The sequence below is a fragment of the Odontesthes bonariensis genome, chromosome 12 (genome assembly GCF_027942865.1).
Source record: "Odontesthes bonariensis isolate fOdoBon6 chromosome 12, fOdoBon6.hap1, whole genome shotgun sequence".
NCBI lineage: Eukaryota > Metazoa > Chordata > Actinopteri > Atheriniformes > Atherinopsidae > Odontesthes > Odontesthes bonariensis.
In genome coordinates this window covers 28,074,550-28,101,672 of record NC_134517.1, presented here as the reverse complement: position 1 = coordinate 28,101,672, position 27,123 = coordinate 28,074,550, and the positions used below count along the sequence as shown (strand labels likewise).

Here is a 27,123-nt window from a genome sequence, read left to right as displayed (position 1 = left end):
TTGGATTTACAGGTTTTACAGTAACGAGTAAAGTAAGGGATTACGATTGCAGAAACAGTAATTAGATTACTTTCCCGCTGCGTTACTAAACCCTGATTTTGTTTGTGAGAGTGTCTCGTGACGGTCTATTGCTATGGAAACGGCAGGAAACAAGCACGTCTCCCACGTCTAACACAACACAATGAAAGACCCCAATTCCTGCAACCCGTCCAACCGGCCCGCCCAACGGGTGTAACTGGATTACTTTCTTGGAGAAGTAATCGGTAACTAATAAGTAACTTGACCAACACTGTTTGGGACACAGGGGGACATCAGCCCTGGATGAACAGTAATGTTCAATCCCTGGTTTATCTTAAGTATCCAAACACAGAGGGCGTCGCTCTATGTTTCTCACCTGTCAAGATTCAAGATAGTTTTATTTTTCACATACACAATCATACACAGTACAATGTGCAGTGAAATTCTTCCTTGTCCTGCTACCAATAAAAAGACAATTAAAATTGAATATGAAATATGAATAAAAATGAATAAAGAAAAATAGAAAAAAATAAAGGTATCTGAAATGTACAGTATTAACAGTGTTAACGGATAGAAGTGGATGTGGAGTCCAGTTTAACACTCACTGTTTAGCAGACTGATGGCCTGGGGAAAGAAGCTTTGTCGCCATCAATGGAAGCGGAAGAAATAATCATCTGGAGACCTGCTCTGAATTTTGTGGCAAATCTATCCAATCCAAACTTCTTAGATATTCTCTTGACCCAAAAGATGGACCAGTTGACCAAAAACTGCCCTCACTAGAGCCATAAACACAGATTCATTTAGTTTTTTGTGTTTTATTCTGCCTGCAGTGTTATGTTAAATTGATATTAGTGAAGTTATCAGTTATGGCTCAGTTTTAGCTGGTTTTATTGTTGCTCTTTCGTTACTTTGCCCAGCTGTACAGGACTCTGGACAACGTTCTGCTCTATAAATAAACTCGACTAAAAGTTGGTTTTGGGCTGAAACAACTGTGAAAAAATGACTGAGATGTGTTCGTCTCCTTCGTCACACCTTCACTTATCAGAAAATGAATTGATTTAAGTTTTCAGATATTTTTTTCATCACAGGTAATGTAGGTAAACAGGCTTGTTCAGGTTCATGTCGGTGGACACAGACCCAGTTAATGGCCTGAATATAGTTCAGCGGGTCGAGCCTGTGGCATCGTTTCTCTATGTGTGTCACTGTGTTCCTTTGTGCATCCTGACCTCCATCAGCCTCCACCCAGCCTCACCCGTCCCTCTGCGGATTGTCAGGCATCAAAGGGACACACTGTGACCCACAATGCCGTTGTGGTTGCCAAGCAATCGAGCTCCTGATAAACTGGCAGCGGACGTTTTTATGACATCCCGTATTAACACACTCCTCCCCCCTTGAAATGTAAACATTTCCATCAACAACAATGCATTATTCCTCCCCAGCAGAGCTGACAGGGGCAGCCATTGTGCAGCAGTGAGCTCTGCATTGGGTACAGACTCTGCTTATGTTCACTCTATTAGGCCTCCTCTGTAAATGTGTGCACTAATGTGCACACATGGCTGCGACTTGCTTTATCTTTGCCTCTTGATCTGCTTGCTGGTTCAGGGAGAGCCTCTTTTTTTTTTTTTTTTTTTCTAAATGCTTTCTGGCATCCAGGGTAACTTAGTCAACACAAAAAGCTGGCTCACTCTTCTTCACCCCCCCCCCCCCCCCCGAGTCATGGAGGCAGTGCTAAATTTAGCAGGGCTTAAAAAGTAATGGTGTGGCAATTTTATTTTTTTTTATTCAGTTTTCAACCCACAAATGTCACTCTCATTTACTTCTCAGTGAAAGGTTTGTCTGTGAGCAGAGAGGTGCCCCCTGAATTATTGAAACAACGGCAAAGCCCTTATAAATTATCTAAATGTGCGTCCCGGAGTGAGCGGGGCAGTCCAGGGTGTACATCTCATCTTGACCCTCCAGGTTAGTAACACGCAGACCTGGAACATTCAATTCCAGAAATCAGTCGGACTGAGCTTTCGAACCACTTCGGGACAGTATTTAACCGTCCAGAATAAGATAAACTGCTGGACAATGCTTGCATACAGCTTGTAAATTCTGCTCTCTGTTCCATTTTCCCCTCTAAAAAACTCAAATAATCCCACTGCCCACGACCTGCTCGCATCACGCAGCAGACTGACAAAGTCTCACACCTGCTGGTAAAGAAAGTGTAGCATTTAGCAGCTTCAGATGTACATATTTGAGATGAAGGCGACTGATGGAATTTAGTGACAAAATAATCAGGGAATCCAGTTTTTTCAGGCTTTGTATTGATTTGATAACAATAACAATAAATAATCATGTGTGACAATAAATAAGTCCCAGGCACTCAAAAAGTAGAAAAGGAAGAAGGTATAAATAAAAAGCCTTTAATGACTTTGGCTAATCATGATAAAATGCCAACATGTTTCAACCACCACCGTGGTCTTCATCAGGGCAAAGCAGAAGTCACAGACTGAACAACGGTAAAGACAATTAAACCCCACACCTGGATCAGGTGTATAATTAGTGTGCCACCAATAACAATTGGAAGAGTAAGGCGCACCTGTCATAGATGAGGGAGGGAGGGAGGGAGGGGGAGGGGGGGGCATAGATCACAATACAATAATAGTTGTATAAGTACCAGCATGACAAAAACAATAAACTCTTAAGATATACAAAATAGCAAATGGGCAGATAACATCAGAAAAACCTACAGACAAAATATCATAAAAAACATTTAAACTCGATATCTTCATTAAGGCCTGGATACCTAAGCGCATCTAACTGGTGGATCCAAAACGTCTCACGTTGGTTGAGCCTGCGGATCCGGTCGCCGCCTCTATCTAAGGGCCTAATGTGCTCCAAAGCCTCAATTTTTAACAAGGAGTCGTTCTTATTGTGCGCTTGAAGGAAATGTTGGGCCATCAGGTAGTCAGCATTAACAGTGCGTATCGCATATTTATGCTCAGCAAGTCGATCACGTAGGCGTCTTTTGGTGCGTCCTACATAGAACACACCTGGGCACGGACAGGACAGACGATAAATAACAAACGTGGTGTTACAATTTATAAAATCTTTTATTCTATATTCCTTATTGGTTTTAAAATCAGTAAATGCTTTTGAAGGAATAAGATGAGCACAATGAGGGCAATTATAACAACGGTAGACTCCCAACGGTCTCTTGAGCCAACTCTCCTTTTTAACAGGAGGAAGATGGGCGTGTACGAGTCTGTCGCGCAGTGTCGGAGCTCTTTTGTAAGAGACTAACGGGGGTTCAGGAAAGATCTGTTGCAGATCAGGGTCCGAGTTAATAATGGCCCAATTATTCCTGATGATCCGTGTAACCTGTTTGGCCTCTGAGCTGTATTGTGTAACAAAAAAGGGTCGAGATAGTTTATTTCTATTACGGCTCTTTTTAATCAGAGTGTCTGAGCGCTTCAGAGCCTGCGCTCTTAACCGGGCTTGCGCCACCGTATCAGGCTTGTAGGCTCTCTTCCTGAAGCGGTCAGTCATGTCATTGGCCTGTCTTTCAAACTCCGCCTCATCATTGCAGATGCGGCGTAAACGCTGGAACTGACCAAAAGGGATGTTATCAATAAGGTGCTGTGGGTGAAAGGAATCGGCTCTAAGAATGGTATTGCGAGATGTCTTTTTCCTAAAGATGGTGGTGTGCAGATTACCTTCTTGGTCAATAGAAATAGTGAGGTCTAAAAAATCAATTTTGTTTTGCGAGTACTCAAGGGACAGTTTAATATTAGGATTAATGGAATTAAGATATTGGTGAAATCCCTTAACTTGAGTCTCGGTGCCATTGAACACAAATAAAAGGTCATCAATAAAGCGACCATACCATGTTAAGCAATGATAGAAAGGATTGGTAGAATTAAAGACATGAAGTTTTTCCCACAGTCCCAAATATAAACACGCGTAGTTGGGTGAAAAGCAACAACCCATGGGAACACCTATTTTTTGTTTGTATAGCTCATCAGTAAACACAAAAACATTATTGTAAATAATAAACTCTGTAAGGTCCACAATAAAGTCTGAAGGTGGTCTAATGTCCTTTCTTTCAGCCAAAAAATGTTTTAATGCATGTAAACCCTCTTCATGGTCAATATTAGTATAAAGGGACTCAACATCCATAGTGATGAGATATTGAGACCTCACATTCCCAAGCCTAGATAGGATGTTCAACACATCCACAGTGTCCTCAATAAATGACGGTAAAGTCCTAACAAAAGGTTTAATCATAAAGTCAACAAACTTAGATGCCAGTTCAGTAAGGGTACCATTGCCCGAAATAATAGGTCGCCCCGGAGGGTTGTCAAAAGGAGGCTTATGCACCTTGGGAAGTAAATAAAATGTAGCTAAAGAAGGGAATTCAATAGTCATATATTTACGTTCGTTTTGAGTTATCCATCCTTCGTTCTCAGCATGGGACAACATATTATGAAAGGTCACAGTCAATGTAGGCAAGGGATTAGTATGTAGTCTTTCATAATGTCTTGTTTGCAATTGGCGTGTTGCCTCAACAATATACATCTCTTTAGATAAAACCATCATGTTTAAATGTTTTTTATGATATTTTGTCTGTAGGTTTTTCTGATGTTATCTGCCCATTTGCTATTTTGTATATCTTAAGAGTTTATTGTTTTTGTCATGCTGGTACTTATACAACTATTATTGTATTGTGATCTATGCCCCCCCCTCCCCCTCCCTCCCTCCCTCCCTCATCTATGACAGGTGCGCCTTACTCTTCCAATTGTTATTGGTGGCACACTAATTATACACCTGATCCAGGTGTGGGGTTTTATTGTCTTTACCGTTGTTCAGTCTGTGACTTCTGCTTTGCCCTGATGAAGACCACGGTGGTGGTTGAAACATGTTGGCATTTTATCATGATTAGCCAAAGTCATTAAAGGCTTTTTATTTATACCTTCTTCCTTTTCTACTTTTTGAGTGCCTGGGACTTATTTATTTTCATATCGTGGATTTCCCTACCCCAAGAGCACCACTTTGGACTGTTCGTGATACACCTGAGCGCCGGGTTGATTTCTCTCTTTTCGCATATCTTCGGACAGATTTGGGAACTGTCCGCAACTCAGGCTTGGCTCTGCTTTATCTTTAAGCATTTGGTGAATTTACTACGATGGAGACACACTCGTTTTCTTGTGAAGAAGGAAGGAACATCATCGTTACTGATTCGTTACTCACACAAGCGGCTTATGCTCCTACTGCTGACTGCTCAACGAAAAAGCATGAATTACGGAAACTCCTTGAGAAAGACTTAAAACTTAAATGGCATGTAGTGTCACTTTCGGATTATTGGAGAGAAGGACTCATTCCTCGTGGACTTCGCCTACATAAATTTCCCTCTACCCACATTGAAGACGCTGAATTCAAATCACAATGGGAGGCGGTGCTCAATAAATGCTCAAGGGATTTGATGTTGCTACTGATTCAGGATGGCAAGAAAAACAGGGATCTTATACAGTCCCGTATCAATGAAATCGAATCTGCACTACCCGCACCATCTGAACATCAGATTCCCTTTCAGAAAACCTTAGAAGAGGAGATGAGTAAACTCGAGACTACTATCAAGAGTCTAAAAATGCGGAAGTTTAAGCGCGACAGAGAGGACTACGACAGGGGTCAGGTGTATCGTTGGAACCAACAGCGCACATCCAGATTCCACCGACAGACGCATCATTATTCGGAGCGTCTACCACGCCCCCGCCAACCTAAGGTATCCTTCAACTTAACTTCTAGTGACGATGAGGGCCGTTCCTTGGGCTCTGAATCCGACCATTTTTTGGAGGAGGAGTGGCCTCGACTTCAGACCAATCGGAAGGATCAAAGAAAACGCGCCGGGGCCGTAGGGGGAGAGGAGCGCACTCGGCCACCAACACTGAGACAGCAGCCGAGGAAGAGATTTCCTCTGTGATCAACCTCTCAGGTGTACCCCTTTCCAATGACCAACTGACTGTATTGTCCAAAGGTTTGTCGTTTGCACCCACCTATAACTCCAACTTGTTCAACACGAAAGTGGATTTATTCCGCTTTTATCGTAATTTACACCTTAAAGTATTCTATCACAAATCTGGACATACATGTCTCCCTGCTACTATAAATGGTGACATTAGCAGCACACCTGATTATTCTACTCCTTCTAACATTCCTAGGACTGACACTTTGTTCAAACCCAAATCCTACTTTACTCCAGTGGTGTCGAATCCCTCTCTCGTTGCATTTTGTAGAAAAGTGGATTATGAGATACAACATGTATTTGGTACACAGTCAAGACCTACCCAAAAACTTAATTTGACTTCGAATGAACGCAACGCTCTCACTGAGCTCTCTAACATGGACGATATCATCATACGCCCTGCTGCCAAGGGTGGTGCGGTGGTGGTTTTATCTAAAGAGATGTATATTGTTGAGGCAACACGCCAATTGCAAACAAGACATTATGAAAGACTACATACTAATCCCTTGCCTACATTGACTGTGACCTTTCATAATATGTTGTCCCATGCTGAGAACGAAGGATGGATAACTCAAAACGAACGTAAATATATGACTATTGAATTCCCTTCTTTAGCTACATTTTATTTACTTCCCAAGGTGCATAAGCCTCCTTTTGACAACCCTCCGGGGCGACCTATTATTTCGGGCAATGGTACCCTTACTGAACTGGCATCTAAGTTTGTTGACTTTATGATTAAACCTTTTGTTAGGACTTTACCGTCATTTATTGAGGACACTGTGGATGTGTTGAACATCCTATCTAGGCTTGGGAATGTGAGGTCTCAATATCTCATCACTATGGATGTTGAGTCCCTTTATACTAATATTGACCATGAAGAGGGTTTACATGCATTAAAACATTTTTTGGCTGAAAGAAAGGACATTAGACCACCTTCAGACTTTATTGTGGACCTTACAGAGTTTATTATTTACAATAATGTTTTTGTGTTTACTGATGAGCTATACAAACAAAAAATAGGTGTTCCCATGGGTTGTTGCTTTTCACCCAACTACGCGTGTTTATATTTGGGACTGTGGGAAAAACTTCATGTCTTTAATTCTACCAATCCTTTCTATCATTGCTTAACATGGTATGGTCGCTTTATTGATGACCTTTTATTTGTGTTCAATGGCACCGAGACTCAAGTTAAGGGATTTCACCAATATCTTAATTCCATTAATCCTAATATTAAACTGTCCCTTGAGTACTCGCAAAACAAAATTGATTTTTTAGACCTCACTATTTCTATTGACCAAGAAGGTAATCTGCACACCACCATCTTTAGGAAAAAGACATCTCGCAATACCATTCTTAGAGCCGATTCCTTTCACCCACAGCACCTTATTGATAACATCCCTTTTGGTCAGTTCCAGCGTTTACGCCGCATCTGCAATGATGAGGCGGAGTTTGAAAGACAGGCCAATGACATGACTGACCGCTTCAGGAAGAGAGCCTACAAGCCTGATACGGTGGCGCTAGCCCGGTTAAGAGCGCAGGCTCTGAAGCGCTCAGACACTCTGATTAAAAAGAGCCGTAATAGAAATAAACTATCTCGACCCTTTTTTGTTACACAATACAGCTCAGAGGCCAAACAGGTTACACGGATCATCAGGAATAATTGGGCCATTATTAACTCGGACCCTGATCTGCAACAGATCTTTCCTGAACCCCCGTTAGTCTCTTACAAAAGAGCTCCGACACTGCGCGACAGACTCGTACACGCCCATCTTCCTCCTGTTAAAAAGGAGAGTTGGCTCAAGAGACCTTTGGGAGTCTACCGTTGTTATAATTGCCCTCATTGTGCTCATCTTATTCCTTCAAAAGCATTTACTGATTTTAAAACCAATAAGGAATATAGAATAAAAGATTTTATAAATTGTAACACCACGTTTGTTATTTATCGTCTGTCCTGTCCGTGCCCAGGTGTGTTCTATGTAGGACGCACCAAAAGACGCCTACGTGATCGACTTGCTGAGCATAAATATGCGATACGCACTGTTAATGCTGACTACCTGATGGCCCAACATTTCCTTCAAGCGCACAATAAGAACGACTCCTTGTTAAAAATTGAGGCTTTGGAGCACATTAGGCCCTTAGATAGAGGCGGCGACCGGATCCGCAGGCTCAACCAACGTGAGACGTTTTGGATCCACCAGTTAGATGCGCTTAGGTATCCAGGCCTTAATGAAGATATCGAGTTTAAATGTTTTTTATGATATTTTGTCTGTAGGTTTTTCTGATGTTATCTGCCCATTTGCTATTTTGTATATCTTAAGAGTTTATTGTTTTTGTCATGCTGGTACTTATACAACTATTATTGTATTGTGATCTATGCCCCCCCCTCCCCCTCCCTCCCTCCCTCCCTCATCTATGACAGGTGCGCCTTACTCTTCCAATTGTTATTGGTGGCACACTAATTATACACCTGATCCAGGTGTGGGGTTTAATTGTCTTTACCGTTGTTCAGTCTGTGACTTCTGCTTTGCCCTGATGAAGACCACGGTGGTGGTTGAAACATGTTGGCATTTTATCATGATTAGCCAAAGTCATTAAAGGCTTTTTATTTATACCTTCTTCCTTTTCTACTTTTTGAGTGCCTGGGACTTATTTATTTTCATATCGTGGATTTCCCTACCCCAAGAGCACCACTTTGGACTGTTCGTGATACACCTGAGCGCCGGGTTGATTTCTCTCTTTTTTTAATCATGTGTGACCTTTAAATGTGTGTGTGGTGGATTCTCTTCCTGTCTGCCAGTAGTTTCTGCTGGTTGGCTCTTGAATGCACGACTTTGACTCTTTGGATTCTTTATATTATTCAGTAAAGTGAAAAACATCAAACATTTTTATAAAATCAGGAAATGATTAGTTCAGTTTTTGTTATCCAACAGGGTTCTGGCTCAGATATAGGCTGGTTTTTAATGTGTTTGGACTGCATTTGAATTAAACTAACACATCTCATGGATTGTTTTGTACCTGTTTGCTTTTATTAAGCATTTAACTGTACAGCCAATCAGAATGAACATGTCATGTCGGTTAAAAAAGAAGCCTTGATGGGGTCCAACAGAGCTGATGGTGCATTTCACACTCAGTGGGGTCACATGGCACTGAAAGGATCAGATTATTGGCTAAATTACAATCAGACTGAGTTATTAAGTGCATGTAAACACCTTAATCTGACAAGAAATTGGATCGGATTGGATTAAGACCCCGAGATAACTGGGTTGAAAGTCACTCTAAACCTGCTTGTAGACGCTGAAGCTCGTGGTGAATCAGACTTTGCGTTCTGCGCATGCTCCAGATGTTTTCCCGGGGTCGTGACCCGGAAGTCAAAGGAGACGATATTACTGTTGTTGTCGCCGTCAGAAAGAAACAAACAACGCGATGGAGAATGCTCCGTTGGGCATCGAGTTTGTGCAACAAGCAGCTCATCACAGACCAAATGTAGAGGGACGTAGCTTCATCTTGCTCTGCGTTCTCCATCTTTCTCCAATGCCTGAGTTTGATCCGATTCATATATCCAAGGATAATTACCCTTGCTCAACTCATTCTTATTGTAATTTAGCCAAATATCCGATCCTTTCAGTGCCATGTAACCCCACTGAGTGATTGGACAATAGAGACGATCGACTATGTCTGTTCACGTCAGGGCATTTGAATGCAGTTAGATTAATGTAAGAAAATGTCGTTTTTGACAAAACTCTCACAAAGAAACGATGATATCCTCACGCTGCAGGGCTGTAAGTTAGAAAAACATTTAAACTTTCAGATAAGCTGACTTATTTTCACAGATTTTTCACTAAATATCTGTTTTTCTGCTGAGAAGGCAGCGAGACAGACGCCCATGATGTCACTGTTTTGAGAAAGAGGACGTTGGTTAGAAAGCGCTAACTGAATGATATTTTGCTTTTCGGTATCACTGACTCATATTAAAGCAGAAACTCGGCACAAATGAAGGATTGAATGTAAATTCACCTTGTCCCACATAATGAGAGCCCTTCATTCTGGGATTGCACCTGCTGTCCACATGTTGAGAAGCTTTCGGAAACTTAGATCAACCAGATACAAGCTTCGGAAACGAGGTTTAGAGAGAGGGGGGGGGGGGGGAAGCAGAGCCCACGCATCCTCCACAATGAAATGTGCTTCAGGCATCCGATTAGGATCCTTCTTTTGGAGGTTTTTCAGACATGTCCAACTGGGACGAGGCCCCGGGGTGGATCCAGAACATGCTGGAGGGATTATGAGTATCTCCTGTCCTTGGAACGCCTCAGGTTGCCCCCGGTTGCCCCTGGTTACCCCAGGACGAGCCGGAGGGTGTCACCGGGGAGAGCGATGTCTGGATTTCTCTTCTGGGCCTGTTGCCTCTACAACCCGACCTTGGATAAGCAGAAGATGGACTGATGGATGTTTCTTAAACAGCTCATAGGCAGGCAGTCCGCAGCTGTAAAAGAGACCAAAATGTAAGAACTGAGACCTTAAAATACCTTAAAGCAGGCGCTACATTTCCTCTTATATACAGCTGTGCAACTGCTAAGTTTGAACTAGTGAAATTTCCTTTTCATCTCTGTAAAGGTGTGAGAAATGGCCCGAGACGACTTCATACGCCAACTGCCTCAAACAGAAGAAGTCCTCAGTTCTCAGAAGATTCTTAAAACTAGTTATTTATCTTAAACTACGTTAAAAAAACGTGCTTATGTTTTTAACCTTAAAGGCTTGCAGAAGTGGGCTGTTTGCAACACGAGCTGCGCCTGCAGGAACCGACCGAACGGGGCCCTTACAGGTTCAGATCGGTCATTAATTAATGTTAAAATGGATTTCCACACAGCCAATGAGGCGGTAATTGCATGCTGTATATTTGATATGCTTCACCATAAACACACAGACCGACTTCAGACCTATGATTAATCCTCTCTGCAGTCGTGTTATTGATTGTTTGATGTGCGGTGGAGCTGCTAAATATTGAAGAAACACTTTAACGGCCTTAAATGTGTTTCTGTTGAAGGCAAGCAGCCTTGAAATGCAGAACAGCAGGCGCTTACAGTGAACACCCCCCCCCACGGTTAGTGGGCTGCATCGAAGGCTGAACATCTCTCCTCACGCTGTGTCACCTGCTTCTGCTTTGTTGGTTAATGGTGGAACTGGTGCAAAATAAGCAAAGTAAGCTGGATGTTTCTTTAGTTTTTATTTTATGTGTGTGAGTGTAAAGAATGAAGAAAAAAACGGGTGAGTTTTGGTTTAATTTGGCACCGCGGCAGCATTTAAAGTGATGGCTTTTGTTACTCACTTTGGTTTAAACCACCTGCACTCTCCGTGCTGTCTGATACAGAAATATTGACTGATTTACGATGGCTGAAAGAAAGATTTGGATAGGTTTAAGTCTTCCAGGATCGGTTTTGTAATCTAACACCTTGTAAAATATCATTTGCTTCTGCCTTTTTAAATCTGGGTTGGCTTTACACGCAGGCTCTGATCACCTTTTGGGTTGAAATGAGTACCTGCATCACCACAGGTGCTGTGTTAAGGCTTCAATGACCAGTGCTGAATGGGTGAACACCTCATAAAGTACTTACAGGAATGGAAATATAAAGCTTAACAAATGCTACACACCATAAAGATGCAATAACAGTAATAAGCAGTGCTGCCAAGGTATTTTGTAAAAAGGCTGAACATAAATCACCTCCAAAATGGGGCTCTGCTTTAAGCCAAAGGAAATATAACTGGCTATCGGCACGGTAAGCATCCCAGCCAATACATTTAAATTATATTAAATAAGCATCAACAGCGAGATGTTGAAGATTGGATTTGTTTTTATGTCACCATCCATGTTAAATCTTCATGATGGGAAGGGTTTTCCTCCTGCTTCCAGATGCATCACGGGTCCATTAAAGCAACATTGTTCAGCCTGATCTGTTGCATCGTGGACTTCAGGTCAGTTTTCAGTCACTACTCGGTTGAAAAATGACACCTCTGAATATGTATCGGGGAGAGTCGGTCAGAGTTTCAGTAGTTTGGTCATCTCTGGAAACAAGACCCTAAGGGCTGTCCCTGTTTGCCCTTCAGAAAGTCTGTCGACATCAAGGCGTAGCCATGGTAACCCCTTTTCTGCCACATCCGTGCACAACAGTCAGTGGGGTCACATGGCACTGAAAGGATCGGATTATTGGCTAAATTACAATCAGACTGAGTTATTAAGTGCATGTAGACAACTTAATCTGACAAGAAATTGGATCAGATCAGATTAATACCCCGAGATAACTCGGTTGAAAGTCAAAATAAACGTGTTTGTAGACGCTGAAGCACGTGGTGAATTAGACTTTGCGTTCTGCGCATGCTCCAGATTTTTTCCCGGGGTCGTGACCCGGAAGTCAAAGGAGACGATATTACTGTTGTTGTCGCCGTCAGAAAGAATGAATGAGTTTATTTAAAGGACAGCATGCAATACCATAAATCAGCCATTTCATGAACAACAACAACAAGATGGTTACATCGGATTTAGCAGGAGTGCTATTTTCCATCCATAGTCCATAAAGCTGCAGTCTGCAGGATTTGTTGTTGTCATATGTAAAGTCCTAATTTTTGGCATTTTAAGAGTTTACATGATCTATCAGAACGCTTGAAGTTGAAAATGGTGACCTCCGTAGTTGCAAAATGCAAGAAATGCTTATTTTTTAACCGAAAAATAAAAAGTTATTCAACTTCCTGTCCCGCCCCATCAAAACACATGAGAACTCGTGCACGTCTACGTGCACGCCAGATGCGCGTACACGACTCCTCATTCATCAACTCACCTGTCATTTGCGATCATGGAAGACACAGTAAGTAGACTAGCCCGTAATGAAGTTCAATAGTCCAGATAAATAAGCGTGGGGACGAGCCTACCTTGTATCGCGCGTGCACAATCGGTGATTGACAGGCAGCAGAGCCCAGCTCGTAACCTGATTGGTTACCTTTTACCGGTCTGGTCTGCAATTTTGTAAACAAACCTGCTGTCTTTGGAGGGACCTAGCGGGACATATAGGGGACCTAGAGAACTCATTTTTTTTTTGTATTGGGGTATTTAATGTACTACTTTCAGAATCCCCGGACAGTTCCAGGCATTATGCTTGAAAAAAAGTTGCAGACTGCAAGGGGGATGGGGTAAGGAGTACAATTATTATAATTTTTTTCCTTTCTTTATTTAAAAAAAACAACCTAATTACCAGTGGGTCTATTTTAATCATTTTAATTGGTTCATTTCCGATTTATACATTTTGATTCATATTTTATTTAATATTTTCTTTAAAAAAAAGTCTTTAAGAAGCCTGATTAAAAAAAATAAATAAATACCAACAATGATGCCACGGTCTTTAGTTTTAAGTTGACAGGCTGCGATCTGCAGAGAAAAATGTCCGAGTTTCACGATGAAAACGGAAAGATTGTACACAGAGATAAAACTTACGTCTGAGTTTGCATTCACACTGATGTTGAACGTCTCACATGTCACTTCATGCAGCATTCTGCACGTCCACTTCGTGTTCACATGTTCAACACTGTTGATTTGACAGCTAACACTTAGGAGAAGGCAGGGAGTGGTTGGCGGAAGCCGCTACTATTCAGACTTTATCGCAGGAAACCCAGAGTTTGAGAAGCATCCTGCAGATTTCACACAGACCTGCAACGTTTCTGCTTCCCTCTCACGATTAAGGCAGAAGTTACAAAGTATATGTGTCACCAGTGTGTGTGTCTCTTGTCTCCAGCCTGTCGTTTATTTCCTCTTTATCAAACACACGTGTTCACTTAAGTTGTATTTGTGAGTGACACAAGCTGCAGTGAGAGGCTCATCTCACTGCGCTGCAGGACTGAGAGGTTCAGGAGGTCCTTTGTTCCCACGGCCATGAGACTTTTTAACGGTGACTGCTGAGTTCTTCTCAAATGGATTGATTATTTTATTTATTTAGTCATTTATTATTATTAGTTAGTAGTAGTATTTTTATTTGAATGGTTTATTATTGTATTATTATTGTTGTTGTTAATATACAATCATTGTAAATATTAATAATTTTTTTGAGCTACTTGACTAATTTGAATTTTTATATTATATAAATTTATATAAATACTTTATATAATAAATTAAATAATTTTCTATTCTATTCTCATCGGTTCTGTTTCCTGTTGGATGTTCGTGAGTTTTCCCGCTTTGCGCCCGATTGTTTTAGTTTCTCACCTCACAGAATAAGTTTTTTCCTCTCAGTCGGTCACACGTGGGCTGGGAAACGAGTGAAAAGAGGGCCGACGGTCAGTGGGAAGACGGGATCAAACCGGGTCAGTGCCAGATGTTCCGCTGATCCGTTCTATCCAGACGTACCTCTCTGTAGGTTTGTGGCTGTCGAACGCGGTCACATGACCTCCTCCTCTGCGTGCTTTCGGCTGCCAGAGGTCTGGGAATTTGTTAAAACAGCTTAAACAGTCATTCCCCATGTGAGGACAGATTAAAGCCATTGTGTTGAGGAACAATCCCGGTAAATGGCATGTGTTGGTGACACGTTGGACTAATAATCCTTTAGAAAATATGTGTGTTTCATGTGATCGTTAAAGTTTTAGGGTACTTTCTGGGAGAAATGTCATATTTTACCAAGTCAGAAGTCACTTGTGGCGCTGAGGTTCAGTTCTGTGGCAGATTAGTTTTATCCAGGACACTCTGTGAGCTTCTGTGTGTGAGATCCAGGTCGTCAGCTGACGGAGCAGCTGTCCCCTCGTTCTGACCGGTGAGAGAGGAAAAAAAATAAAACGGCAGAACGAGGGATTATTCGAGTGTCGGGACATCAGGATGATGACACGGCAGCAGCACCTGCTGCGTCTGCCCGAAAAGGACCTCACAACTTGAGCAAGACATCCGCTTCGCTTCCCGGTCGGTCTCCATGCCGACCGTAAGGCCTGCTCATGTTTGAGCATGCTCAGTTTGGCTCCGTTCCCTGTAACAATAGCCAGGGAGAGGGCTCTCACACACACACACTCACACACACACACACACACACACACACACACTCACGCTCACGCTCGCTCTACTCCAGCTCGCAGTGGGAGCGAGACGGAGAGGAGAGGCTGCCTGCTGAGCTGCTGAGCTGCTGAGCTCATAACACACTCCAGCCGACAAACAACACACAAAGGTGAGTAGCCACACCTGCAAATGTTCCTCTTTTATTCTCTGGCTTTTAGCTTTTATCTACTCGTGGTGAAGAGTTTGTAGCGTCCTCAGTTCTGTGTTTGTGAGACTCGAGCTGCGGAGCGGAGGCAGTTGTTGCCGGTGGGGAAAACCTGGAGATAAAGAGAGAAAGCATGTGCTCTGCTTTGTGAGTGACAGTTCCTTCTTTAATACGTATTTATGTTTCCGTAACGGCTTCGTTATGCTCTTAATATCCTCCCCCAGTGGGAGCTCTGGACACATCTTCTCCACACCAGGATATTTGTCATTTTATGAACGGTGAAAGCAGGTTTGAAATTGAATTGGGTAGTAGTTGACAAAGCGGGGATCACTGAATAATTCATGCAGCCTTGTAAGGAGGGAAGTCAGCGGATGACAGCAGGTGTAATGCGATGCTTTGCATGGACACAGATAGTTTTTACTTAGACTCTTTTGATGGAGCGGCTCGATTTTTACAACCTCGCGTTTGCTTATGCAGATTTTTATTCTGCATATCAGGCGTTTTAGAGGGTGTGTTGAAGAAACAACCCAAAGAAATGTGAAAATCTTTTTCCTGAAGCAGAAAGCAGGATGAACCGATGTGCGAGTAGAGGCAACGTGAAGAGCTGGCTGACCCTCTGAAATGTGTGGACGCATGCCAGCGGCGCTCAGACTGAAAGATATCTTTAATATTATCATGCAGCCTCCCTCTGAGGCACACTTAGAGGGCTTCACTCGCACACACCGAGAGATTCAGCACCACCTCCCGCAAGATTAATTGTTGTGGCTGATGAATTCCTCGATGGTCGATAGTGTGCAGCTATCCGGCCCCTTGTGTTTGTGAGTGCAAGAATATCAACTGGCCCTGTCTGTGCTCTTGTATGTAAATGAGAGGTGTGGGGCTGGAATGATGGCTTTTAATGATATCTTCATGAATATGTGGCAAATGCATGAAAAAGAAGGAGGTGAATATCTTATCTTTTTAGCTCCCACCTGTCCTTCTTTTGCTGGAATCAAGTCGCTTATCTCTGCCGGCTCTTAGTCATCAGGCATCAAACCAAAACTATGAGCTAAAGGAGGCTAGCACCATCCCTCAGATCAGTGATCCTCACTATTTATTCCACAAGAGCCACATTAGCGGAGCAAAATCAAGGGAAGAGCCACTTTTACCACAACATACTAAAGTCCCCTTTTGCAAATATGCATTTCTACATATAAAACATCCCACAAAAAAAGCAACAACACAGCCAATACATTTTCAATTAAGACCACATTTACCTTAATACTTGGAAGAAGCTGGCGTGCATGTCCTTGACTTTCTTCATGTTGTATTTGTAGTTTGTTGTTGTAATCATAGTGAGACATTCAGGATGAGCATGGTTTTTGTGCTGGTTTTTGCCCTTTTTTTAATTAAAAACCGATCCATTGTGCCTGCATCTCGCGCTGGCTAAAGGAGCTAGCGTGCACTGCGGTCAGGTGTGAGGTGGTTTAAGCGGGCTGCGTTGCCAGGTTTAACAGTTCCCCCTTTAGGAAACATCATTAAGCCTTAATTAATACTTAATAAAAATACTTAATACTACAAAAACGCAAACTTAATAAAAATACTTAATGCTGTGCAGTATTCGCTGTATGTTATTTGGAAAAAATGTATTGTTATTGTTACCATTTGCTCTGCATCAGATGGATCTCTTTCACATAAATCAGTGGGTAATAACTGTTTTTGGTCATTTCTGTTGAGCCCTTTTTTCGGTTAGTTGTGTCAGCACTTTGCAGAATGGTTCGCTCCCGTCTGCCTCCACCGAATCACCTGTCTGGTGCGAGGAGGAGGAGGACGAGGAGGAGGAGGACGTCACCGTGCTGCACACAAGAGAAGTAAAATATCAGGAAACAGCCGAGAAGGATTGGACGCACAGAGAGTCGGAGGAGGAGCAGAAAATAAAGAGTTGTAGAGTGATGGATGGCAGACACACACACAGAGTGAGAGGCACTCTTTCACCCTGCGGGAAATTGGAAAATAAATTGAGTTGACATAAGCAGGTTTGCATAAAGATATTGATGTTGCAGAGTGGGAAGAGAGAGAGAGAGGGGTTTGGACTCGGAGCTTAGGAGGTTCACGCGAGGCTAATCATCTCTGTTAGCAGGACCAAAAGGCTTCCTGCGCTAAGTAATTAGCCATTTCCATCTGCCATTGATGAAATGACAAGATGCTTCAGTCCAATTTGGTTGGCTCTTCAGCAGTCTCCAATTACACCTCGGTTTGTCCTGAGGAGCATTTCGGTCCAATCGAGGAACAAGGAAACCTTCCTCCTGTAGCCACAGTCATGCTAAGCTCTTCAGATGAGGGGGCTGTTATTGGATCATTTTTTGGAAGTTTTGGATTCAGTTTGGGAGATTCGATGCCAAGTCCTGAATGTTCTGGTAGCTCAGACCAGACCAGACGTGTTGGTGATGTGGCACTTCTCTTGTTTGTCATCCTTTCTTCTGAGCTTGCAGTCTGACAGGTTTCTCTGTTTGAGGCTTTAAACATGAGATCGTTAAAGATGCCGTAAGCATAAAGAAAGAGATTCAAGTCGGCTATCAGCCTGGAGATTCGGGTTAAAGTCCCTGTTGGGAATCTAGTTTGTTTAGACTGCAAAACTACCTGGTTAGGTTTAGGAAAATATTTTTGTTAACGTCTCCCATCTCAGACGAGCGTCTCCTCCACATGCACTTATTCACAGTTCTTGTAATCTGATTAACTTTCTCTTTACCAGTGATAAGTGAAGGTTTGGCCCATATCAATCATCATTATGGGCGTGATAACATCTGATAAATTGAATTTAGTTGGCTGATAACATTCAGTTTGAGGTGCCTTTTGTCTTTAACCATTACAGTCACAGTTCTGCACCAGACAAACCTGCCTTTTATGAGACAGATTAACTACACCCCAACCTATACACCCATGTTTTTTAGACTGAGACTGGCTTTGACTGTAGCCTCAGAGGAACAGAAAATAGTTCCAACGTGAATATATTCCTTTGGATACTGATGGCGAAGGAGAAAATGTGTAGTCTTGCTCTACTTCCCGATGTATCAGCGATATTTTGACAAATTGGAATAATATCTGACTCTGCAGACGGATTGTGTCGGCATAGACGGCATTTTTAGATTCACATTACAGGGTTTGTACGGCTTACAAGTGTTGATGTTTGTTAATCAGGTCTCTGTAAGCTGCGGCGACAGTTGATCAATAGCTCTGCTCTGTTCATTCCCTGCCCCTGCCCTTTCATCACATCACCTCTGGGTATCTGCCGCCGCCTGATACCTTCGCTCCTAAAACCTAAAACAAGCTCGTCCTTGGCTTCTGGAGAGAGAGAAGAGGGGCTTTCCTGCTTTCCTCCCCCCTTTTTTCTCTCACGCCACTATCCCTCCTCTCACTCTGCCTCCGGGTAGCGGTGTGAGTCGTGCAGGGGCATCTACGGGGGCATCTACGGGGGCTTCGGCTGAAACGGATCCTCACAGATGCCTGTGGGTGCCAGTCAGTCGATAACAAGGCCTTGATGCATCTCTGATGGGTCCTCGTTAAAGTCGAGAATGAGCCAACAAGAAAGGAATTTGGAAAACATTAACACCCTTCAGCAAGGTCAGGGTTCAGTATTGATCCAGAGATAGGAGGCGACTGCAAGAACACACGCTTGAATTCAAAGTAGTTATTTTTATTCTGTTTACTCGCAGACTGGCCGCAGAACTGTTCTTCTGAGAGACTGGATCATTAGTTGTTTTTTTTTTAAATAATCCAAATGATTAAGAACACCAAAGAGGTTTTTGGTATCTGGGTTTTCTTTGGGGATAAAAATGCAATAATTGAATTTAAATGAGTAAAAGTTATTTTTACTAGTTTGAAGGTCCAATGTACAACCTTAATAAAGCAGCTAATGTTGAGCTAAAGCAGCAGAACTGAGCTAAAAGTGGAAGAGAAAGTTTTTTTTTTTAAATAATTGTCTTCTGTTCTTAGACATTATGTCTTCTGTATTTTTTTTAAACAATCTGTGCTCCTGTTTTGCACTTGTCCACTCCGCTCGTACGACACAATGTGTGTCCTTGAATGGTCCGAGACTTTTAAGATAGCATAACTGGGTCAGACGATGCTACATCTTGTCAGATAGTCTGTTCCATTAGATACACGCCTGAAACAACACTCACACTCACACGTTGTTTATCTCATCTAAAGAACATGACGTGGACGGCGGTTGGCCTGCTCATGTCACTAATAACTGGCCAATTATACTCGGTCGTGTGTAAGTCCAACCTCTGTAGATAAATGAAGACAAATATGAAATATTTCTGGATATCGGGGCTCGGGCTCGGGTCACTCCGAGTCCAGCGCTGCCATTTTTAACCTATGACCACTAATAAATACTTTGTTTGAATAACTTAAAGGGATAGTTCGCCTCTTTTGACATGAAGCTGTATGACATCCCATACTAGCAATATCATTTATGAACATTTTCTTACCCCCCGCTGCGTCCTGTGAGCCGAGTTCCAGCCAAGTTTTGGTGTTGATGAAGGTAGTCCGGCTAGTTGGCTGGGGTTTAAAAAATAAAGCGTTTTGCTTCTCAAAACAATATGCGTTCAAAAGAGTAATACATTTGCATCACAAAATCGTTCTCCAGGAAAAAGTCAGACCTCACAATCGCTTGGCCCTATTTTCTCAGGGGACTGCTCGGTCTACACAGCACGCAGTGCAGCTGCAGGTTACTTCCAAAGGAATGAAGCCAAAGCCTGCTATAAAATCACTGTGTTTCTAGAACATGTCGTACACTCATTTGCATATTTATGGCTTCATCACTTTACACTTTTTGTGAAGCCTTTGAATCCGTTTGCTTCTCTCTTGTGCTCACATAAACTGTATCTATAACTTATCACTTATATCTATATATAAGTGACCTGTGGACACTATCAGAGCATTTTGAGTTGATTTTATAACCACGGCATCGTAAGAAGTCCTTCCACACAAGTAGAAGCCAACATCCGTCCAGTGAGTTTAGTTGTGTTTACCTGCACAATGATCAAATCAAATCAAATCAAAACTGTAGTTGTAAATGTCTTTTCATACATTAAAATGTAGCACAATGTGCTATACTATATTATATAGATAGATATATTATAGATATATATTTTTAGATAGATTTAGGTAACCTTACAGCAATAGATATAATATGTTTAATTTAATTGAATTTATTTAATTTTTTTTATTATTATTTAATTTTTTATTTAGTCATTTATTACTATTATTATTAGTTAGTTGTAGTATTTTTTATTAGAATTGGTATTATTATTATTGTTGTTAATATACAATCATTGTAAATATTAATAATATTTTTGAGCTACTTGACTAATTTGAATTTCCCCCATTGGGGGATGAATAAAGTATTTTTCTATTTTATTTTTCTATACATCCTGAGAGAAGGTTAGCAGTGGTTAAATGCTGCTACCACGTGCCTTGAGCTAATAAAGGTGTCCATGTCACCATGTCAGATTCTGCACGTGCTTCTTTATGGGCAGCTTAGCTTAAACCTTTTATTGAAATGTGAATGGGGAAGTCTTATAAATAAATTGAACCATCTTTGAAGGTGCACCATCAGGTTCAGACTGTGATTGCTACTAAATATTTATTCATTAGACAGAATGCTAAAGGGCCTAACCCTTGTTTTTGTAATCATCCTTTAATCATATCACAGTCTATTTAATTATGGGATACCCATGTTTGGGAAGCACTAATCTACGGCATCTATTTGTGGCTACTGTCCGGTTTCAATCTTTATTCCTTTAAATGTAGGTTGTTCAGTTTGTGGTGCAAGCACAGTATCAGTGGAAACCTTTTTTCGTTTCTTTTTTTTTTTAAATCGCTATTTTCTTGAAGTCTGTGACCCAGACAGTAAATGAGCCCCAGCTGAATGTGTTTGGCTGACAGGCTGCTGAGGAGGAACAACAGTGCTTTGATACATGAAGAATTTCTCTGTTTCAGCATCATTCTTTCTTCACCCTCTCCCATCCTCTTGTCTCTGCTCATTCTCAGTGATGAGGTGACTCACGCAGCCATCTGCTGCCCGGCAAACCCTCTCTTGCCTTATTACCCTCATTCTGTGTATTAACACCGCCACGAGGATGACATTGATACCCATATCTACTTCATCTATAGCGGCTTATCTCCCTCTTCAGCACCCTGAAATGCCCCTCCTGCTCCTCCTCTGGGGGCTTTTATCAGATATTCCTCTTACATTCCCTTTCACGTCCTCAGCTCATTTCTGCCCCCCTGATTTTTTTTTTTTTTTTCCTTCCCTTTGCTCTACTGCCTCTACCCCTTTTTCTCTGAGGAGACAGATTGTAGGAATGAGGTCAGACTCTGAGTGTGTGGCAACATATGGGTATGAATGTGGGCAGACTGTTGACGTTTTGTTTATGTAGGTGTTGCTGTTGCCGATGTCATTACGATCCCCTGCAGAAACGACATCAGACACAGGAAAACACCCTGGGGGCAGGTCTGTCTGTGTGTGTGTGTGTGTGTGTGTGTGTGTGTGTGTGTGTCGACCTTCTGCTAAACCCAACTACTGCCTCATTGCATCACTGTGGAAATATACCAAATATGCCAATGATAGTTGTTATCGGTTGCTTGTCTACTTTATATCTCTTTTATTTGCAAATCACTGGTCTCAGGAGAATGTAAGAGATTAAAAGGTTTCCAGTTGCTATGCAGTTTAATCTGTTGGGGTTTCTAATATTTTACTGTGAGGTGGGGGGGAATTTGTCAGCACCTCCATGTCTGAAGTCACGGGCTGTGTTCAAAACCGCATACTACATACTGCATACTACATACTGCATACTACATACTACATACTGCATACTACATACTACATACTTCCATACTGCATACTGATCGATCAGACAGTATGCAGAGCGTTTACCCACAATGCATTTTGCTCCTGCCCGAGCCGAAATCAGCCGGCCTGAAGCTGATTTCTCTTAAGCTCTAAACTCTGTAAACTTTAGCAACATTTGAAACATTTTCAGGTGAGAAAGTAGTCGTTTAGATCCCCAACGTGTTGAAAATCTGACAAAATACCGGCTGTTTACAATTTTGTTCCCACGAATTCGGCGCTACTAAAGCTAGCCGCAGTGAGCAACGCACTTCCGGTTATTTTCACAAAAATAAAATACCCGTTGCCTTTTATCATAGGGAAAGCCATTACGATACAATTGGTGCTTTTGTTTTGAAAACAGGAAGTGAACCTACCCTCGTTATAGCTAGCTTGAAACTGACGATCGGCGACGTCACGTTACGTTGCATCTTGGGGAGTTTGAGTATGAGTAGTAACCCAACATTTCGGAGAATCTAGTATGAATCCGGGAACTTCTCGCTTACTCAAACTCGCATACTAACTCAAAAAGTTAGTATGAGTAGTAGGAGGAGTATGCGGTCTCGAAGACAGCCACGGTTCTTTCCTGGAAAATAGTGGTTTCATTCCTCCAGGTTGGGGATGATATTCCACCTTAAATAAGAAGGATTAACTTAACTTTTACTTGTCCTACTTCAGCAAAAACATTCATGTGTCTACGGTTACGGACTTAACACGGGCATGTGATATAATTTCAACACACTGCATTACACTGATTCAACTACATTAGCACTAATGCATTTATTGAACTGAAGCTCTGTGGTTGCATTTAGAGGTCAATCCACATTCCAGCTCTCCTCGTATGAGCCCTGCTGCTGTAATGAGTTTCATCATCGGCTGAGCTTAACTGTCTTTGGTCGTCCTCATTTAGGCCCTCAGAGGAAGGTGCCTTGGAGACGGTTGGCAGGAAAAATCGCTTTAGATTCACGGTTTCCAGCTGTGAGGCCCCTTTGTGATGTCAATTTTGTCATCTTCTCCAGTTTGTGAATGCAACACAAGGCAAAAAGCAACTTACAGCATCAGACTGAGAAGATGTGAAGCAGAAGAATAAAATGGACGATTCTTCTGAGGAGAGACTTCAGCTAAAAATGGAATTATTGTGTCAGTCCAACTAAAACCGGGCTTTTGAAACTGCAAACATGTTTACTGAGCTCCTCTAAACCTGGTTACTTTACTCAGTTAATGCGACGAGGTGCATCTTTTTGTAAAAACATTAAAGGTAAAGTGTATATTGATGCAGAAACTGAGACTCCAGATGGTCGCTCTGCTCTAATAAAATGCTGATTTGTCTAACTGTAGCATCATCTACCAAAAAAAATCCCCATTCAGTTAACTCAGTGACAACGTCTGTGCAGATTCGGCTATATTTACATCAGTTTTAATGTAAATTTTTATGTTTGATCTAAGCTTTAAATATGAAGTATGTCACTTTGATTTGAAACGGTACATCAGAGAATAGCTTCAGGCATCCTGAAAACACCAACTCATCATTTCTCTGCATAAGGATTACTCATCCGATCGCATCCTGTCTCTGTTTGTCTGTCTTTGTTGCTCAGTTTTGCCTCTTTCCTCTCGGATAAAACAGTTTTTTTCATCCATCGTGCAGCACAGATGAGCAGTGATGATGAGAATGTTTCAGTCAGAGCTTCAGAAACGTGCCCGTTTGAAGATCAGAGCTTTAAACTGTAATCGCCACAGTGCAGCATGGATGCTGCCAGTTAAAAGATGTGTTAGATGTGTGTAAGCCTGCATCTACCTGTCGCTGTTGTTATGGATTCAGCCACCAGGCTGAGTGGGACCCATCAGTCGATCGGAGAGGCTGGCTTTGGCGTGACTGAGAGCCACTCTGCTGATTGGGTGACGAACACGAGAAGAGTTATTGAAATAACACCCGTTTATATCAAGGCTTGTTTTCCTCTGTGATCACAGGGTAATTAAATGCTTTTCTGCCTCATCCATTAAACATGAACCACCGACATGCTGACTTCCATTTATTCTAATAATGATGAAAGATAGTTTGATACGACGACTTTATTTAAATGAGTCGTCAGCGCTGTTTCTGATTATTTTAGTGTGAAACAAGCAGACATTTAACACATGAATTCTTTCAGCTATTCTTTAAAAATAAATGATTTGGCTCAATTGAATAAAATAGAAAAATACTTTATTCATCCCCCAATGGGGGAAATTCAAATTAGTCAAGTAGCTCAAAAAATTATTAATATTTACAATGATTGTATATTAACAAGAACAATAATAATACCAATTCTAATAAACATACTACTACTAACTAATAATAATAATAATAATAATAATAATAAATGACTAAATAAAAAAAGACAAAAAAAAAGTAAAATTAAATAAAAAAATCAAATTTAAATTAAAAAAGAAGGATGTGGACAGACGTTTTATAAAATCTGGTCGGCTTAATAAATAATCACGAGTAAATTTTAAGATAAAACATCAATTTGATTATTTCAACTTATTTCAAATTTCAAAAATACTTTATTTATCCCAGAGGGAAATTAAATGTTGATGTAGCTCAATTAAATCAAGGAGTTATTTTAGATGCTGATGGCTGTGGGCAGGAAAGATTTCCTGTAGCGGTCAGTTTTGCATCCAAACTGAAGAAGCCTTTGACTGAAGAGACTCTGTTTTCCGATAACAGTCTCATGGAGAGGATGTTCAGGGTTGTCCATAATTCTCTTGATTTTATGCAAAATCCTTCTTTGCATTATAGTCTCCAGAGGTTCCACAGCCGTCCCCAGAACAGAACCAGCCTTCTTTATCAGGTTGTTGAGTCTTTTTAGGTCCCTGGTTCTGATGCTGCTGCCCCAACAGATGACGCAAGAGGAAATGACGCTCTCGACAACAGACTTGTAGAAGATCTGCAACATCTTGTTGCAAACCTTGAAGGACCTTAGCTTCCTCAAAAAGTACAGTCTGCTCTGTCCTTTCTTGTAGATGGCTTCACTGTTGTGTCTCCAGTCCAGTCTGTTGTCCACATGAACACCAAGGTATTTATATTCCTCAACCACCTCCACTTCTTCTCCCATGATGGAAACAGGGTTTGATCTGACCTTGTTTCTCCTGAAATCTACAATCATCTCCTTTGTTTTGTTAACATTCAAGATGAGATGATTGTTCCCACACCATGCCACAAAGCGGTCCACCAGCTCTCTGTACTCAGCTTCTTGTCCATCTCTGATACACCCGACCACTGCAGAGTCATCTGAATATTTCTGTAGATGACAGGAGTCTGACTTGTACTGGAAGTCTGAAGTGTACAGAGTGAAAAGGAATGGTGAGAGTACAGTCCCCTGTGGTGCTCCTGTGCTGCTGATCACCTGGTTAGACACACAATTCTTCAGTCTGACAAACTGTGGTCTGTTTGTCAGGTAGTCATTAATCCAGGTGATTGTTGAGGCCTCCACCTGAGTCTTCTGGAGTTTCAGACGAAGCAGATCATATTATTATATTGCATATTTCCCATTTCATCATATAGATCCATATTAAAATAATACTCTAAACTTAGTAAACTCTATAATTACCAGTATTCAGGCCTTATAATGCATCTCAATGTAAAATAAATAAATAAAAATTAATTAATTAATTAATTATTTAAAAAAGATACTCAAAGGTACCGCAATACTTAAAGGTTTCACAATTTAGTTGGAAATACATGCAAAATATGCACAGAAAATATAGCTTGAATCCAATTCCAGCTCCAGAATATATGATTCCAATTGAAACACTGGATCACTTTACACTGAACTGAAATAATCAAAGGTAGCTGCTCTTTGGAGGAAAAGGGAGATAAAGACTTAACAGGCAGGAAATAAAATGGAATAAATGGGCAATACAGCAAATTTGAAAAACGCTCCATTTAGAATAACAACCACATCGAGCCTAACAACCTATACTTCTCAGTTGGATATCGGAGCCTCCTTGCATCACTTCAAAGAGCATTTCATCTTTATAACAAGGCCTCGCATCACAGATAGCTGCGGCCATTATTTGCATGAGTTGGCTTCTTTGAACCGTCTCTCCTCGGTGGCAAAGACTCCCTCTTTTGTCCTCTTTGAATATGAGCACTTGTGCTTTGGCCGTTCATGGAAAACCTCATGCAAAAGAAGCAAAGTGTTTGCTCTGAGGTCATCCCTGTATTATTCATCTGAAACATTTCCCCAAAACATGAAATATGAATGAGACCGAGATGACCTGGAACCACAGAGGAAGAAGGACACCAACAGTTCGGCCTCTTTGGTGTTGTTTCAACTGTTTTTAAGCTCAATTCAAGAATAAATTGAGGTGGAATATCTGTGTATATGTTGGTGTTTACCAGCAAATGTCTAATATTAACCACGATACATAACTAAGGGGGGTCCATAGCTGTATATTCTTGGGCAATTGAAGGTTAAAAGATCCATTTCAGTCTGCTTAGCTTAGCAGCAGGTAAAAGCTTCACACAGCGACTGAAAATAGTTGGAAACAAGCAGTCTGGCCCCGTTACAAGGTAACACAATCTGCATCTCCGATGCTTATTAAGCAATGGGTCACGTTTGGGTAAAGTAAAGCAACAACTGGATTATTATGTCGTATTCCTGAAGAGAAACTGGTTTTGCTGTGCTGTTGGATACCCTGTTTTAGTGACATTCAGTTCCATGTTTCCACCACAGGAACTTTACTCGGGCATTAGGATCCTTTGGAAGGGTGTATGTTGTACATTAAGCATCACACACTTAGGATGTGATATTATGTGCAAATCCTGTTAAAGTGAGTGTACAGGATGCGTTATGAATGTAAAACGTACACAAGTTGCCTTTGGATAGAGTTTGGAAGGTTTCAGGTTCCCTGAAACAAATCTTTTACATTTTAAAGGCAGAACGAGTAAGTTTTCCATAAGTAAATCCCACTCAGTGGCAGTAGGACTCTGAATGACTGTTTGGTGTATTTGTCATCGTTGT

The 27,123-nt window shown here is 41.5% G+C and overlaps 1 protein-coding gene across 2 annotated transcripts in view; it reads left to right on the top strand.

Moving 5' to 3' along the window:
- The window catches only part of arhgef49 (Rho guanine nucleotide exchange factor 49), a 72,303-nt gene that overhangs the window by 8,774 nt on the left and 36,406 nt on the right, over positions 1–27,123 (top strand). Inside the window, exon 1 of one of the 2 annotated variants that reach the window (XM_075479966.1) lies at positions 15,128–15,207. The exons of the other annotated variant lie outside the window; for it this stretch is intronic. The gene's annotated coding sequence lies outside the window, so the exon portion shown is untranslated. Of the gene's footprint in view, positions 1–15,127; positions 15,208–27,123 lie in introns of those variants that run through there. 2 annotated transcript variants of the gene reach the window in all.